This window comes from Candoia aspera, chromosome 3, assembly GCF_035149785.1.
Source record: "Candoia aspera isolate rCanAsp1 chromosome 3, rCanAsp1.hap2, whole genome shotgun sequence".
In the NCBI taxonomy this organism is placed as follows: Eukaryota; Metazoa; Chordata; class Lepidosauria; order Squamata; family Boidae; genus Candoia; species Candoia aspera.
The window spans coordinates 102,863,419-102,880,864 of NC_086155.1; positions in this window are offsets into that span (position 1 = coordinate 102,863,419).

Sequence of the window (17,446 nt, forward strand, 5' to 3'; positions counted from 1 at the left end):
TAATCAGCAACCTATTGGGGCAGATTGTGAAGCTGGAAAAGCTCCACAAGATCATTCCCCCATCTGCTCTACCTACTTTAGGTAAAATGAGGACTCTCTCTGCCTTTCTCTTCTTTCTCTCTCTCATGCACACAACCTCCAGGCATGCCTTCTGAATACCCCAGCCATTCTCATTGTTCTCATTGAGCACCATATAAAGTAGGAGCCTGCCTTCAGAGGACACTGTCATGTCACTAATGCTGGATTTCCTGTTCAGTTGGCCTCTTGCTTCTGTTTGGGAAATGGGGGATGGACCATTCCATCCTTTGCCTCCAGCAGCAAAATATGCTTGAGTTGATCCTGACCAAGAGAGTTTGGGTGCCAATCAGGCCTTGCCCAAGAGAACTGCATATTAACAAATCTAGTTCTGAGCATCATCATTTAAAAACGATAGCAATAAATTGGGATGTGGCCAGAGAAGGGAGCTGAATGCAACAAGGAGCCAAGTCCAAAGAGAAAAGATTGAAGAGGTTAGGTTTATTTAGTCTCATGAATATGAAAGCCATTTTCAAATATGGCTAGGAGGGAATGTTGCATAAATGATACAACAAACATATATTTCTTTTTCTAGAACAGGCTTTTCTGATCTGTTGCCTTCAGAAGTGTTAGATTGCAAAGTCATCATCCATGGACTAACAGGAGACTTGAAGGCTCCATGGCGGATAGTACAGCAGAATGTACGACTATAACTTGAGGTAGAGAGAGATGAAAAGCCATAGTAGAACTATCAGCCTGCTTTCAAATGTATCTACAGTATATCAGAGTTTCTTAACATTTTGCCCCCTACATGCCCTGCTAGTCTAGCCAACACGTCTACAGATTTGGAGAAAGTGGGTGGATATGAACACACAATATTTGGTTTTTACTCCGAAGGGCAATGTTAAGTTATATTATCCCGTGTTGGAAGTCCTGGCAAATCCAGCATGCCTCATTAGCATATGGATGGTTGCTCTAGGATGTAAACTCTCCATGCTATTGAGGAAGCTGTTTGTTGCCACTCCCACTTCCTCTTTCTCTCTCTAGTCTCCTTCTTCTACCAGGAGTGAAGCACACAGCTGTGTGCTGCTCCATCTTTCTGGGCACCATGCGGTGGGCCTGGAATTCCCATTTTCTTCCATGCAGCTCTTGGCAGCTATAGGGCTGAGAGTTTAGGGTGAATTAAGTTTAGAAAGAACAGAAGATACAAGGAACATCATTTTTCCACCGAAGGTGGATGTAACTGAACCAACAATAAAGTCAGTACGAATAATATCTTAAACCTACTTGGTCTAAGTGTGTAATTCTTTATGCTTGGGAGGGCTGAGTGTATAAGATTAATAACCTGTGTTTCTCTGATGTGCTCATTAAAGCCATTTAAGATAATATTCTTTTTCTGTGCATAGCTCCTCCACTGTGTTAAAATCTGCTCCATCAGTGGTTCTAGCCGGCCACTAATCACTTCATCCCTAACAATGCCACATTTTTGCCTGTAAAGCTCCTGCACTGAAATAGGGTAGCAGAGAAGAAATATCTCTTCTGCATTCAGGTTATTCCTCTGGCAGGAACAACCAGTGTGATGTAGTTATTAGGATGCTCGGCTAAGAGCAATGAGAGTATTCTCAGTCACTGGATGACTTCAGACCATTCACCCAGTCTCAGTTCAACCTACCTCACAGAACTGTTCTTCTGAGAAAATAATTCTGGGTTTTTGGAGCCCAGCTATAACAATTTCATTTGGCAGCTTGTAAGTCCCTAAGAAAAGTTGCATTTTAACTCAAATCTGTTAATAGCAAAGTAACTAATCCTTTTGCCAACCATTTTTACTTTGCAAGTTGAATTGCCCTAAGTTATGTCTCTTCCCCTCTCATTCCCTCTTACTGAACACCAGAAGTAATGGTTGCCATCATACTGTATTCAGGTAGAAAGGTAGCAGTAATTATCTAGCCTTTTTTCTTCTCTTTCTACTCTGGACACTGAGTAAATGAGTAGAAAGATTTCATTATATTGAGCTGCCAAAATGATTACCCACACGGGCATCCATGAGGAGATAAAAAAGTCAAGATGATGGTGGCGACCATGTGATTCTGCCTCTTTTTTACATACCTTGCATGTGTACTGCATATAAAAAGGGAGCAGGGCTTTGATCCTGTGGCCATGGCTACCATCTTGACTTTTTCGCTGCCTCCTGCAGACATCCATGCTCACTTATCTTATACCCCCAAAACAGTCCCAGTAAGGAAATATGTGAGACAATGGACATCTGCCCTAACTCCTAATACATTGAACGGGCCTTGGACCTCTGCTTCAACATCTGTTTTCACAGAGGTAGTGCTCATTGCTAGAGGCCATGATTTCCAAGAGGAGGTAGACCTGCCTCTTCTGAGTGTGATTACACTCTCCCAGGAGCAGGTATGCAGTTGGAGCACTTCTGGACCTGATTTTCTCTCTGGCTTCCCTGACTGAAGCAGCAGTTGGGAGTGCCTTTTATCATGTCCTCCTTTTGCCGGACGTCTGATAACCCTAAGCAAGGCCCTTAAAATGCATCTTTTGGAATAGAGTTTAACTGTTGATTAGCTTTTGTCCATTTTACTTGCTTTACTAGTTTTGGTTTTGGACTTTGTTTTTAGTGTCCTGATTTTAAGTTTGTTTCTTTCACAAACCTCCAAGACATTTTGATGGTCAGCAATGTACTAAGTTAAAGAATACAACAACGCTGTAGATTTCTACACTTTGGACGCTGCCACAATATATGTATCAGGTTTGGAATACATCTTATCCTGGAACATACATTTCATGTAGGAGAATCTACAGTAAACAATTGCATCAACATTAAGAAAAAAATTACTGTTCAGATTTCCAGCTTGGCAGACCATTCCTCTTCCAGGATATTGTAAGGTGAAAGAGACATAAACAAGTCAGTATACTGGTCACCCTGCTGGCCCAGCTGTTTTTGTTTTCCAGCTGACAATATTTTATGGGTCTTAAAGGGCACTGACCATTCTCGGTTCCTACTGGGCTGATAGTTTTAAAACATCTTTTTATTCCTACGTAGCTGGTGGTTCACTGGACACACTGATACTTCTCAACTTATGTTTCAGTGACCCTATTTGTCTCCAGTTCAACCACCTGACTTACCAATGTGTCAAAACAATGTCAGGAACAGCCTTGGCTTTGCTCCACACAGAAAGAAGCCATGGCTTATGATTACATAGCAGAGATCCCTCCTTTGAGCTGAATTCAATATGTAGTGGTTGTGTGTACTTTAATCAACCTATACACTCACAAAGACTCTGCTGCAGGTCAGTTATGCCTCATAAAGCCTACGATTTTCTTGTGGGGAAGAGAAAGTACTTGTGCAGGCTGAGATCCACTGTCCATCAAATTCACTGTTTTGTTTCCACAAGAGCTAAACTGATGCCTTTGGGAAAACTCATAAGCTGGTTGTGAGCACTACAACACTCTTGCATTGTTGGTCCCATCAGCTGGTATTAAACAGCATATTGCCTCTGATCCCAGAAGCAGCATAGCCACCATGATTAGTGGCCCCTGCTAGTAATCTTATCCTCTGTGAATTTGCCTAACCCCTGTTTTAAAGCTGTCCAAGGTGGTATGTCTATCATTGTTTTTTTTTCCCATCATTTAACTGTGCTGTGTGTGAAAAAGTCCTTTCTCCTACTGGTCTTCTGAGGTCAATATACCTACAGTTGTACACATGAAGGTTTCTCTGCCACAGAGGTTGAGTGTCTCCAACAGCTTACATCATTCAAGTGACATCAGTGGAAATGGGTGGGCAAGGCAGGGCATCCACAGTTGACCACTCCAGATAATAAGTGCCTAAACTTGTGGGTGCCATTCCTAGTCTCACATTGATTAGAGTATTATTTGGACTTAATGAGTAAGAAAGTTTGGCCACCATTATTTCAAGGGAACAGGAACATCCTGGGGTCCGCTGGTGTTAATCTTAGTGTTTTCTTCTTTGTCTGAATCATTGCAAAGATTCATGTGATGACATCTACCTCTACCTCCCTGAGTATGATGGAGCTCCCTTCTTTTCACAAGGTACTCAGATGAAGATGGGTTGTAATGATCTCAAAAGCAGGCACTGAAGAAAAAACAAAGTGCTTGGCAAACAAAGGGAAGATATTTTGTCATTCCCATATTTTGTCATCTCTCTCTCTCTCTTTCTCTGGTATTCTCCATTCAAATTCATCTTGTTGTTTTCAGCCTCTCCAGATCATTTAGAATCCTGATTCTATCTTATATGGTATTGGATATTTAATGCATCTGCTTGCTGATCTGCAGCTGGTACACTAAGGCAGCCATCAGGCAAAACCAAGCAGATGGGTTAATGTGTTATTCTCCAGTCTTACAGCTTTGGTATAAATTCTGTTGCTCTCATTACTAATTCTGATTCTGCCAAAGAAATAAGGCTAGAGAGTGGTGTTATTTAAGTTAAGAAAAGTGGCTGATGGATTCCGCCAGCTTCATTTCCCTTCCTACTAAGTGTTACCTGTCAGGAGAAAAGAATCACCAATCCCTCTTCCTAATATGTGTAGAGCAGGGTTGGGTGAGTCTAGGTGGGTGTTGGAATAGCATGCTTAGCCTCTTGTCACTCTGCACCTTGACCTGTCGGTTGGGCTATTTCCAAATATCAGTCTAGCACAGAGCCTGGTTGTCAGGTAAACTGGCACAGTGAAGAGGCATATTGAGAAGGACCAATGGATAAGCAATGAGTGGAAGAGAGCAATGGATAAGGAATGAGCCCCTCCCCAAAGTAATAAACATATTATGGGTTGAAACTGAACCCTGGGAAGATGGAATGGCTCTGGATTTGGGGTTCTTTGGTTCATGGGCCTTTGTGCAACTACAGGTTATGTGCCAGTTACACCCTTTCCTGGACCTACAGGCCCTGCTTACAGTCACCCACACCCTAGTCACCTCCTGTCTTGACTACTGTAATGCGCTCTCCATGGGACTGCCCTTGAAAAGTATCCAGAAGCTTCAGTTGGTTCAAAATGTGGAGGCCCACATGGTTTTGTGCAAGTCCAGATTTGCACATGTGTCACCTCTTGTAAGGATTGCCTATTCTAAAACACCAGACTCATAAACAGGATCATAAAGATATCTGATTTATTAAAGAATAGTATGCAGGATCATAAAGAAAGCTGAGAATGGAAAAAGCGTGCCAAATGCAAACTAAAAACCCTCGGTACAAATGAGATCCCTCCCCCCGTAGAATCTTCCCAGGCTCACAATCCCAGGTGCTCCTAACGGCTCCTGATGATCCGCGGGAAAAGTCCTTGAGCAGAGCACATAACCCAAACACATTCCATTGAAATGAACATAGATACAGAGCTTGGCACAAGGTTTCACAGCAGCTCCCTCCCAACAGAAACGCGCGTCAGCACCATGGCATGTGAAACATTATGATGTACAGTGCACATTGAAACAGTGAACATGACACCTCTCTTGTGGGAGCTGCATTGGCTGCCAATTTGCTTCCTGGTCCAATTCAAGGTGATGGTAGTCACCCTTAAATACCTACATGGCTTGGGGCCATTTTATTTGAAGGACTGTCTTTTCCCAGTTACATCTACCCAACCCACCAGATCAGGAAGGTGGGGTATGTTATGGGTCTCCTCCATGAAAGAGGTTCATCTAGTCGGACTGAGAAGAAGGGCCTTCTCTGTGGTGGCTCCCTCCTTGTGGAACATCATCTCTGCAGAGGTTACATTGGCCCCCACCTTAATACCCTTCTGAAAGGCCCAGAAGACATGGTTTTGCCAGCGGGTCTGAGGATTCCATCAAGTGACTTGTTTGACTGTATTGTGGCTGCCAGGAGGGTGGGGGTGTAGTAGGTTTTGTATTTGGGGTTTTATTTTTGTAAGCTGCCTGGAGTCATTGTGAGTAAGTTGGGTGGCCATACAAATCTTTTTAAAACATACATACATACAAGCAGTAAAAAGTAACAGCCATGTGAAACCCTTTGTAAATAGCAGAAAATTTTTAATGTGCCCAAAGATTCTCCTTCTTGGTTTAAACTGATCTGAGTTGCACAGGACTAATGTTTTCTCGAGAGAGTGCTAGACCTATTCTTCAAATGAAGTCTTGCACTCTTTCAAAATTGCACTAATCCACGTTTACAAGGAGCCTCTTAAGACAAGTGCTTGGAATGAGCCAGTCAGTCAGTGTTATGTCTGCAGATGCTTCTGTGAAACTAGGGGCAGCATAATATGGCCAATAGACCTTGGGCAGAGCCCAAGCTTGACTATGGAAGCAACAACTGTTGGCAAAGCACACCAAATCATATCCATGTGGTAAAAATGATGCTAGGAAAAGTGGAAACACACTATTATAACATTGGAACAGCTAAGATGAAGTTAAACTGCCTCAGGTTGTGTGTGTGTGTGTGTGTGTGTGTGTCAGCACCTACCAAGGTGCTTCTGTATTGAAAGGATTTGCTGGTGATGTCACCGTTGCCCGGGGACACCCGGGGGGGCTCCTTTCATGTCCCTGTTATTTTCCCACCGAAGTGGTACCTATTCATCTACTTGCATTTGCATGCTTTCAAACTGCTAGGTTAGCAGGAGCTGGGACAAGTTGACAGGAGCTCACTCCGTCATGCGCCTCATGCTCTCGGGTTTCAAACTGCCGAGCTGCCAACCTTAATGGTCCTCTGACTCAGCGTCTTAACCACTGAGCCACCCTGGCCCCTGAGCTGCGGATGAGACAAAGACAACGCCATTAGGCCATGGCAGAAAAGAAGTGGTTATGGAAGTGTGTTGGTACCATGGTTAAGGGGACATGAGCTGAGTCCACAGACTCACAGTTCACTAGCTTAAGGGCTTTTTTTTCTGGACTTGGCTCATGTTTCATTAGAGCTGGACTTCCTTCACTCTGTATGCTTAGTTGGTTTTGTTTTGTTTTCACTCAAATCACTGTTTGCACTCTGAGTCATCTTAATAAAATACATTGACTTTGCACAAAGCATATTCTGGTGTAACGGTTTGCTCCTATGGAAAAAACTCATTAATACACACACACACACAAACACACGCATACACAAACACATACACATACTCATACACATACCAGATCCAGATAGATAGCAATAATAGTTTTAGAATTGCACAGTAAGGACATTCTGGAAGTGCCCTCCTTGAGTTAAGTTCTAACAAAAGAACCTTTCATCTCTTGGCTTAGATTTTCAGTAGAAATGGAGTAATAATGCTGTGTTTAAACAAACAAACAAACAAAACCAGCTATTGATTGTGCACACTGAAATCCTGAATTCAAGTCCCAACATAGTCACAGATCCTCTGAAGAGTTTTGGGCAGAGTGCTTGTTGTAAACTACGGTGCTTTTCTGCCAAAGCAAATGGGTAAAAGAGAAATAATAGCTATTTCCACAGCTTCTTGCAAAAAGTTGAATGAGATAAGGAAATGTGACTTGAGCAAGGTTTCTAAATTAAATCAAATATTAACATTCCTGACCCGGATTTCTTTCCTGATATCCAACATGACCCACAGAGTGAGATTTGTAGGCAAGGTGATGACGTGCTTGTATTTGCATACATTTTTTTTCCTTTGTATTTGCACATGAAACTATTCTGATCAGAAAAGTATTACTGTTGCTTTTTTCAGTTGGATTATAAAGAGCAGCATAAGTGTTTAGAATCTGATTCCTTCTGAAACTGTCTGAGTGGAACAGGAGCAGAGAATAAACTTAACACCTATGCTCAGAGATGCTTCCCTATATAAGCAGAAAAACAAAAATAATTCCAGTCAAGCATTATGACAATTTTTTTCACAAATTATATGTGTAAGGATGTAAAGTATCATAGACTTCAACATATCACCTTCTTCTTCTGTGCTGCCATAAAACAGAAATGGGTACCCTTCCCTATCAAACCTACAGTTTGTATAAAACCTGGTGTGCCTTCCTGGTGTGTCTTACGCACTTCATTAAATAGCCCCAAGAGACTTCAGGGGCCTGACACCAGCACTAGTAAGAGATTTGGAAGAAACCCAAGTTAAATTAAGAGAAAATTTTCTTCTCCTAGTGTAGTTTATTTATTTAGAACATTTGTGTCCCATTTTTCAACCTATCATTGCCAATGTAGTTTTAAAAGCAGAACAGGTCATCATTTAAATTAAAAAAAAAGTTGCAGCAACCAATACCAGCATTTGAAGTATCATTAGCAAAACAACAATTTTAGAGACAGATTCAAACTAGGAAATATGCATGTCTCAGTAATGTTTTATATGTGTAGAGTGAGATAATGATCGCTCAGCAGTTTGGCCAAAGCCCAAAATAATGTTTTAACTTATACTTAAAAATGTACAATGATGGCTTAAAGCAAATATATCTTAGGGGTTATCCACAGTTGAACTGCCAACACAGAAAAGTCCTCCTTATCACTCCTCTTCCCTAGAAATGCCTCAAAAGAAGGTCATAAATCACGTGAGGTTCATGTAGAAGAAGATTTAAGATACATTGGTCCCAGATCTTGTAACTGTGAATGTGAATTAGAGCTGATCATGCAGTGGAAGGGCAGAAGACAGTATGTGAAATGAAAAAAAAGTGTTTTGTAGGTTAGGTCAAATTTTCTCCAGTCAGATGCCTTTGAGATGGGCTATGACTGTCTTAATCGGCTATGCTGTGAGGTGCTGGCTGGAATGATGGAAATTTACTTGAAATCTGGCATCAGTTTGTGGAATGCTGCTTTAAAGGGTCCTCCTATATGGTAGAAAGCTTGCTTGGAAAAAGATGGCAAAGGGTAGAGAAACTGCCTTTCTTAATAAAAGATAAGCCCACATGGGCTCATATCTTGCTTTGTGTGTTCAGCAGATGGGCAAAAATAGGGCTGAGGTCTTCTTCCCATTACATTATGTTCTTTTGGCTTTAAATATGGTGACATACTGTATATATAGCGAAATCTCCTTTAAAGGTATCCTATGATAACACGTGCACAGGCCAGATAATTGTTCCTCCTTCCTGCTATGAGTAGAAAACATTTGGCAAGTGTGCTGCATCAATATTGACTCTGACAAACCTGATCAGCCAGAAGTAATCCTGAGATACTGTACATAGTCATCTAATAACTTGAATCGTGTGAATCTCAGTATAGAGGACAAATAGTGTAGGTGGAGAAAAGAAATGTTTGAAAGCACTATAATCCCTTTGAAAACTCCTCATTAGTTGTTTGGAATCTGAAAATTCCCTTCCTTTTCAAGACAATTTGTTTAAAAAAACGTAATGGATTTACCTATTTTCTGGAACAGTTCTTACATTATATGAAAACCATGTATTATTGTAGAAATGAAGTGCCTTCAGAAGAATGTACCATGGGATAGAACCCACTGTGTTTCTTTCTCCTGCAGAGTCAGCTTAGCTTTCTCTACACCTCACACATTCGACAAACAGTATGGACTCAAAGCCAGCTGGGTGACTTTGGGCCAGTCACTTTCTCTCAGCCCCTAGGAAGGAAGCAATGGCAAACCACTTCTGAAAAACCTTGCCAAGAAACCTGCAGGGACTTGTCCAGGCAATCTCTGAGAATCAGACATGATTTAAACAGATAAAAAAAAAGAAGAACCCTTTAATCTTGCTGCCTATCTTACATAAACTTCCATATTTCAGGTGGAGAGCTTACTTTTTAAATCCAAAAACCCACTGCATTTCATATGTTCATTCAGCTAGCTGATTGTTGCTTTATGTCAACACACAATCAATATTCCTAAAGATTAAAGCATACTCTGTGCAACAGAAGTTTAGTAAAGGGATCCCAGGAGTAAATATGATGTGAGGCCAAAAAATGAAGTGATTCTTATACAATTGTATTTAGATCCAGCTATGCTACATACTTATTTATTGAATTTATATACCACTTGTTCTCTAATAGCTCAATGGGGATCTCCCCTCATTTTCTTCCCACAGCAACAACCCTACGAGTTATATTGGGTTGAGACTGAGACTGACCCATTCATCCAGTTAGCTCCATGGCTGAATAGAAACATGAGCATGCATCTCTCTAGTTCAAGTCCAATATTCTTACCACTGTACCCCATGGAGTCCCAGAGTGCTTGCCTATCATTTAACTCTGATGGGCTTCGAGGAATAAATAAATCAAGAAAGTCTGAACTAGGGTTGGCCCATGAATTCCACAGATAAACAAAGATGGAAAATACTTCTGCTTGCAGCAAATGGACAATATTTCTGCAATCAGATTTATCAGTTTTACCTAGAAACATTTTTTGAGTCATTCTGCACATCTCCAACCAGCCGGATACCTTAGCTGCATAACAATTCCAAAATTTAGAAGGGCTTTATCTTTGGCTGGATTTAATGCCTTTCCAACAGCTGTTACTGAAGGGAAATACCAAAATATCTCTTTTGAACAGAGCCTGTGTCCATGTGGTGGAGGAATCATTGAAATGATGGAACATGTTGTTTTGTATTGTTCTCTTTCAGAGATGCTCGCCAGGAATTATGAGCTCCATTCTTCACTAAACACCCTGGTCATTCCGACTCATTTTATCTTAAGTTGTTACTATTAGATCAGTCTGATTCCATTTTGTTGACCACAACTAAGTACTGTTTTATAGTTTATACAGTATGCCACAGTATCTCCTCTAATTTTTCTTAGCTATTTTAGAACTTTATGTGTTTCTCTTTTTTTAACCTAATTAATTGCGACTCTTTTGTTTTATTTGCTGGTCTATGACCAAATAACCAAAATTAGCTGGTTGATTGACTGATTGACTGATTGATGGTAAAGCAAGTTGCTGGTCATCATATGTAAGGTAAAGGTTTCCATTGACATTAAGTCCAGTCGTGTCCGACTCTAGGGGGCGGTGCTCATCTCCGTTTCAAAGCCGAAGAGCTGGTGTTTGTCCGTAGACACTTCTGTGGTCATGTGGCCGGCATGACTACACGGAACGCCGTTACCTGCCCGCCGAAGTGGTACCTATTAATCTACTCACATTTGCATGTTTTCGAACTGCTAGGTTGGCAGGAGCTGAGACTAGCAACGGGAGCTCACCCCGTCACGCAGATTTGAACTGCCGACTAGAAAATTAAAAAGTGGGTGGTTGCAGGCCAGTGCTTTATTTTGCAAAAATCCCACCTTCTGCAAAATGCAGAGTAAGCTGGGATAGTAGAAACCCTGCTGGAGTTAGATGGAAGAGCAGGGAGCAGCCTCACCTTTTGACTTCCAGTCAATGTGATTGATTGGAACATACTGATTGATTGGAACATACTGTCAGGCTTCCCAGTGTGTCCATTTGTCCAGACAGATTGTCTTTCCTGACTGACAACCCTAATATTCCTGCTATGGATTTGAAAGTAAATGAATCTTCCTTGGATATGACAGATCATTTCCATAAATTGACGAGGGATTTGCACTAAAAGGGTCATGTTAAAATTAAAACAAAAATGAGATTTAGCTTAGTATGTAAGAAACATATAGGCTTCCCTGTGATGTCTCTTCTCAAGGGTCTGGATAAGAATCAGCATGCACAGCTAATTGTGCCATGACCCTGGTAAAGAGGTGCTTAGCGTTTGAAGTATCTAGCTGCAAAAGTGCAGCATGTCTTCAAAATGGATCCTGATTTGAGCTCCTTGACTGATATACCTTGATGTATCAGTCCATTACAAAATTAACACAAACACGAATAGCAAAGAGAGACCACACTTAAAAATAAAATCCTTTGACTAGTTCCAGCCCATCTTCTTTTTGCCAGGTATAATGTTTTTGTTTTGCATAGCTTTAAAGTCAGCTCGGGGGGAAAGGAGACAAAACAAGATTGAGTATCATAAAACTCGCCTTTCAGCTAAAGAATCAAGTTCAGGTCCCCGAGCAGGTGTTAGAGAACATGCCTCGTCTGCTTGTTCCCAAGCACTTCCCTTCCAGATGTGAAGCCACAGGGAACATGACATCAGTAATTTGCTGAGTAAGAGGATGGCTCTTTTCAATAAATGGCCAGCTGCAAGTGCCCAGAAGGAAGCCAGGAAACAACCATCAGCCAGGAAAATGTCAGATCTGGGAATATACAGTAGAATTTTCCTCTGGAAAACTCTCTGAAACTCCCTGCTCTCAATCCCTGAAGATCTGTTGGGATGTCAATGGGGTTAGCATCTCTCAGATGGGGTGTTCCCTTCTGAGTTCAGTTTGAGAGTGGCATGTGTCTCTCCATGTAGTCCAAACTCACTGTTACCAGCCTGTCAGCAGGCCCGCAACTAGGGTCCATGTCACCTGGGGCAAACAGGGATTCCGTGCCCATTTTGGCACCCCCCAGCGTGGCGCCCGGGGCACATGCCCAGCTTGCCCCCCCCCCCCGGTTGCGGCCCAGCCTGTCAGCAGAACACGGCTGTTTTCAAAATGTTCCAGTGTGATGTCGAAAAAATGAGAAAGCCCTCTTCCAGATTTTTAAAGTGACGGAAGAGAAAATAGCAAACATTAAGGGAAAAGGAAACTTGAAAGGGATCAAATTTCTCCAGAAACACTAAAAGACCTATCTTTTCCCACCAATATCTCATCTTATGAAAATATACTTGTCTGAAAACACAGTATGGGCAAATATCTCAACCCACAGCTAATGAGGTTTTTACCTTATGAAAACATCCATATTTATGAGAGAGATGTGCAAGAAAGAACATTCATGCTGAGCCATTATGTGGTCACTCCTTTTTTTAGGGAAGCCAAGAGCAATGAGAGAAGCCAATTAACTTGCTGCCAGACTTCAAGGTCTGAATATTAAGACCATGTGATGTTTAGTGACCCCCTTTCCCCCCTGTTTTGCAAGCTAGTTTTGGAAATGGTCAAAGGCTGCTGTTGAATGAGCTGTTACTATGGAAACTGCTGAAGTCAAATGGATGAGCACAGCGCGGTCTTAGTAAGGAGGAGAAATCCAGTGAAATACTGTGAAAAAGGCAAAACATGGGGTTGGGGGCGGGGAGGGAAGTCTTTTTCATCCATTCAAAACCAGGCCACTGTTCTTTGAATTGTCCATCCTTTAATCATCTGGTGGCATCAGTTGTTTCAGGAATATCCAATGTTGTTTCAAAGCAAAGGCAACAGGGTAGTAAGACTGAGCATTTATATATCAGTTTTGAACATTTAAAGTGCTTTGGATGTAGTTTATCACAACAATCTCATGTATTTGTAGTGTTTCGGATATGTAAGTGTGAAACAACGAAGTTTCATGTGGGCATATTATATTAGGTTACATTATTAGATTTAGGTCCTGATTTTCCTCCAGAAGTTGAAGGAATCTCTTTTTATTTTTATCCCCACAAATACAGAAGCCTTGTGGGATAAGTTGGTCTGACCCAAAGTTACCCAGTGAGCTGCCATGGCCGAGGGTGCCCTGGAACCTTGGTCTCCCCAGCTCTAGCCTACCACCTTAATCACTATGCCATCCTGATATAAATAGATATAATGCTACGATATAACATCATTTCCATGTGTCAGCCTTGCGAGGTAGTCCAGACAAGAAGCACACCCAGAAGAACTAGCTCTATCTTTATTGTAAGGTTACATTCACTGAACCTTGCAAGTCTGAAAGCACATCTCTCCCCTTTGTCTTTACAGTCCAGGAAACTAGGGAGGATCCCTTCTGAGATGTTTGCCACTCCCTATTCCTTCTGTGAACTCAGCTGCCTCTTATCTGACCATTGTCTAGTCTGCAGCTCTTCCTCCTGTCTCCCAAGGTCATTCCCACATTCCATTACACCATGGAGCATTCTGCCACATAATGTTCTAATCTGAGGAGGGAGGGAAGGAGGGACGGAGGAAGATTGCCCTCCTTTGAAGCTCTTAGAATTCGCATCTCTCATTGAATCTTTGGTGGCAGACAAATATTTCAGTCAGTCTCTGCTTCCAAGGTGATATCATAGTCAGGTTAGAGGGCCCAGGGGGTATCAGAAAGTTGGATAAGAACTTTACTGCCTATGTGAGCATCAGACATTTAATCATGGTTAACTGAACTAGAATTGCAGCTTACCTAAGGAACTCAAATTTCTGAATGATACATGCAGCTATAAACTAACCATACATCCTGGATTTGTACACTATGCTAAGGTAAAATGTGGTTGTTTAGTTTGTGGCTCACCATAAGTTGCAAACATAGGTACCACCTCTCTTAACAGATCAGAAAAAGCAAGCAGTAGTGTCCCCTTGGTTTTAACTAAATCTGCTGCCTCCTGTTGATTATATGATAGATTACCAGCACTCATACAGATATATTAATAAATTGTCAAAAATGCATTTCAGGAGAAAAACTATTGGCCTTACTTTTTTGGAACTGGCCCAGGGTGCTTTAGGCCTGATCAGAAGACAATATTATTCAAAATGGTATTGCAGATTTTTTAAAGAGAACTGGAACCAGAATGGATCTAATTTAGTACAGACGACCTGTAATCATACCCACATTTACTTTGGGACATCTCTTATTGAATTAGGTTAGATTTAGTTCTAAGAATACATGGATATAATCTGACTGTGGGTATGGGCTACAATCTGTACATTTTATTCTGCAAAGCTAAAATACTTCATGGCAAATGTGGATATTTAATAGTGCAATTCAATCACCACAGATTGCATTCTTATTCTGGTGATTTTTGGTCCTTAATATAATAGTGCAGAAACCGAGATCAACCCAACATTCTCCCAGACACTACTTATACTAGCTCATGTTTCATTATTCAAAGCTTTGTTTTGTACCTGTCATCTAAACTACAAATGTTTATGTGCTAATTCAGGTTCTATAGTGGCTTATAAATACATTTTCAAGTTCTGAGCAAGTTCTTAAAGAATTGGCTTGGTTTTAGTTTAGTTTCAGTTTTTCCCATTTTAAAGAGATGGAGATAAATATAGTACCCAGTCTAACAAAAAGCCAGGTCTTTTTTTTCAGTAGCTAGTGTCCCAAAATTTCCAGGCTTCAATTAACCAATCTCCCTGGCTATCCCAGGACTAATGGGTAACTGGTTTTGTGTGTGTGTATGCATGTGTACCTTCATGTCTGTGCTGATGTCTGGTAACTGCCTGGATGACTCCCTGCAGTTTTTTTGGCAACATTTTCAGATGTTTGGAAGCACAAATGGTCAGGCACAAGTGACCAGGCTCCAACTACCCTACTTTGGACACATTATGTGAAGACCCAGCTCTCTGGAAAAGGTTCTAATGCTGGGAAAGGTGGAAAGAAGGAAGAAGAGGATGACCATCAGCAAGGTGGATGGACTCAGTTACAGTGGTGATGTGTGCAACATTGGAAGTCTTGAAAGAACAAGTTGGGGATAGATTGTCATGGAGGAAATCTATCTGTGTGGTTGCTAAGAGTTGAAAATGACTTAATGGCACATAATCAGTCAATCATTTTCAGAAGTGGTTTGCATTGCCTCCTTCTTAGGGCTGAGAAAAAGTGACTGGCCAAAGGTCATCCAGCTGGCTTTGTGTCTAAGGCAGGACTAGAACTCACAGCCTCCTGGTTTCTACCCTGGTGCCTTAACTACCACACCAAACTGGCTTTCTAAAGGGTAACTGTAATCACTTCTAAACAAACCTCCTCTCTAAAGCAAGCTCTTATTTAATCCCATACATGGGAGAGGACTGCCAGAGTTCTTCCCTGTCCCTTCTGCCAATGGGTCCTTGTGATATCCCTCACACAATTGATCAGTGAGAGTCACACCTCTGAGAAAGTGACCATCCAAATAATCCATTTGAGGCGTCCCAGATTGTGGACATTTTTCTCTCCATTGGTAACTTGTTATGAAGAGGGCTGCTGAATGCTAGCTGCATTCTTGGAGATAATGGATGTTGACAGGAGGCTGGCTGTCAAGTAATCTTTCTTTATATGATGCCTCCCTGAAAGTTCTTAAATAGGAATGAGAAAAGGCAGGCTAGGGGCAAACAGGACAGTGCACACTGAAAGGAAAAGGAAAGAGAACTGAAGAGAGACATTTGCCAGAGGGAAGTGAGTGTGGGCAAGCCTGCAGGAATGCACAGAGATACATGAGTACATTATATTGGTCACTGATAAATGTATTTATAGAAGAAGCAGATAAATGAAAGTAATAGATTCCTGCCTTAAGGAGCTTACTCACAGAATGGCCACAGAGAGGATGAGGCCATTTTGTGTTCTGTTGCTCCAGGTGGTGCAGCCCAAAGCAAAGGGTTCAGATGACAAGAAAGGATCTTTGCAAAGTTCATAAAGAGGACGTTTCTGACTGTACAGGCTGTTCAGCAGTCTTGGAAAATGTTGGACTCATCTTAATCTGAGATGGCAAAGGATGAATGACCTGGCCACCTACCACAGATGCTGCAGTAGAGGATCTGCTACATTGGCAGGATTTGGATACCTTAGTTGTTGTTGTTTATTCGTTTAGTCGCTTCCGACTCTTTGTGACTTCATGGACCAGCCCACGCCAGAGCTTCCTGTCGGTAGTCAACACCCCCAGCTCCCCCAGGGATGAGTCCGTCACCTCTAGAATATCATCCATCCACCTTGCCCTTGGTCGGCCCCTCTTCCTTTTGCCCTCCACTCTCCCTAGCATCAGCATCTTCTCCAGGGTGTCCTGTCTTCTCATTATGTGGCCAAAGTATTTCAGTTTTGCCTTTAATATCATTCCCTCAAGTGAGCAGTCTGGCTTTATTTCCTGGAGGATGGACTGTTTTGATCTTCTTGCAGTCCAAGGCACTCTCAGAATTTTCCTCCAACACCACAGTTCAAAAGCATCGATCTTCCTTCTCTCAGCCTTCCTTATGGTCCAGCTCTCACAGCCGTATGTTACTATGGGGAACACCATTGCTTTAACTATGCGGGCCTTTGTTGTCAGTGTGATGTCTCTGCTCTTAACTATTTTATCGAGATTTGTCATTGCTCTTCTCCCAAGGATTAAGCGTCTTCTGATTTCCTGACTGCAGTCAGCATCTGCAGTAATCTTTGCACCTAGGAATACAAAGTCTTTCACTGCTTCTACATTTTCTCCCTCTATGTGCCAGTTATCAATCAAGCTGGTTGCCATAATCTTGGTTTTTTTGAGGTTTAGCTGCAAACCAGCTTTTGCACTTTCTTCTTTCACCTTCATCATAAGGCTCCTCAGTTCCTCTTCACTTTCAGCCATCAAAGTGGTATCATCTGCATATCTGAGATTGTTAATGTTTCTTCCAGCGATTTTAACTCCAGCCTTGGATTCCTCAAGCCCAGCTTGTTGCATGATGTATTCTGCATACAAGTTGAATAGGTAGGGTGAGAGTATACAGCCCTGCCATACTCCTTTCCCAATCTTAAACCAGTCCGTTGTTCCATGGTCTGTTCTTACTGTTGCTACTTGGTCGTTATACAGATTCTTCAGGAGGCATACAAGATGACTTGGTATCCCCATACCACTAAGAACTTGCCACAATTTGTTATGGTCCACACAGTCA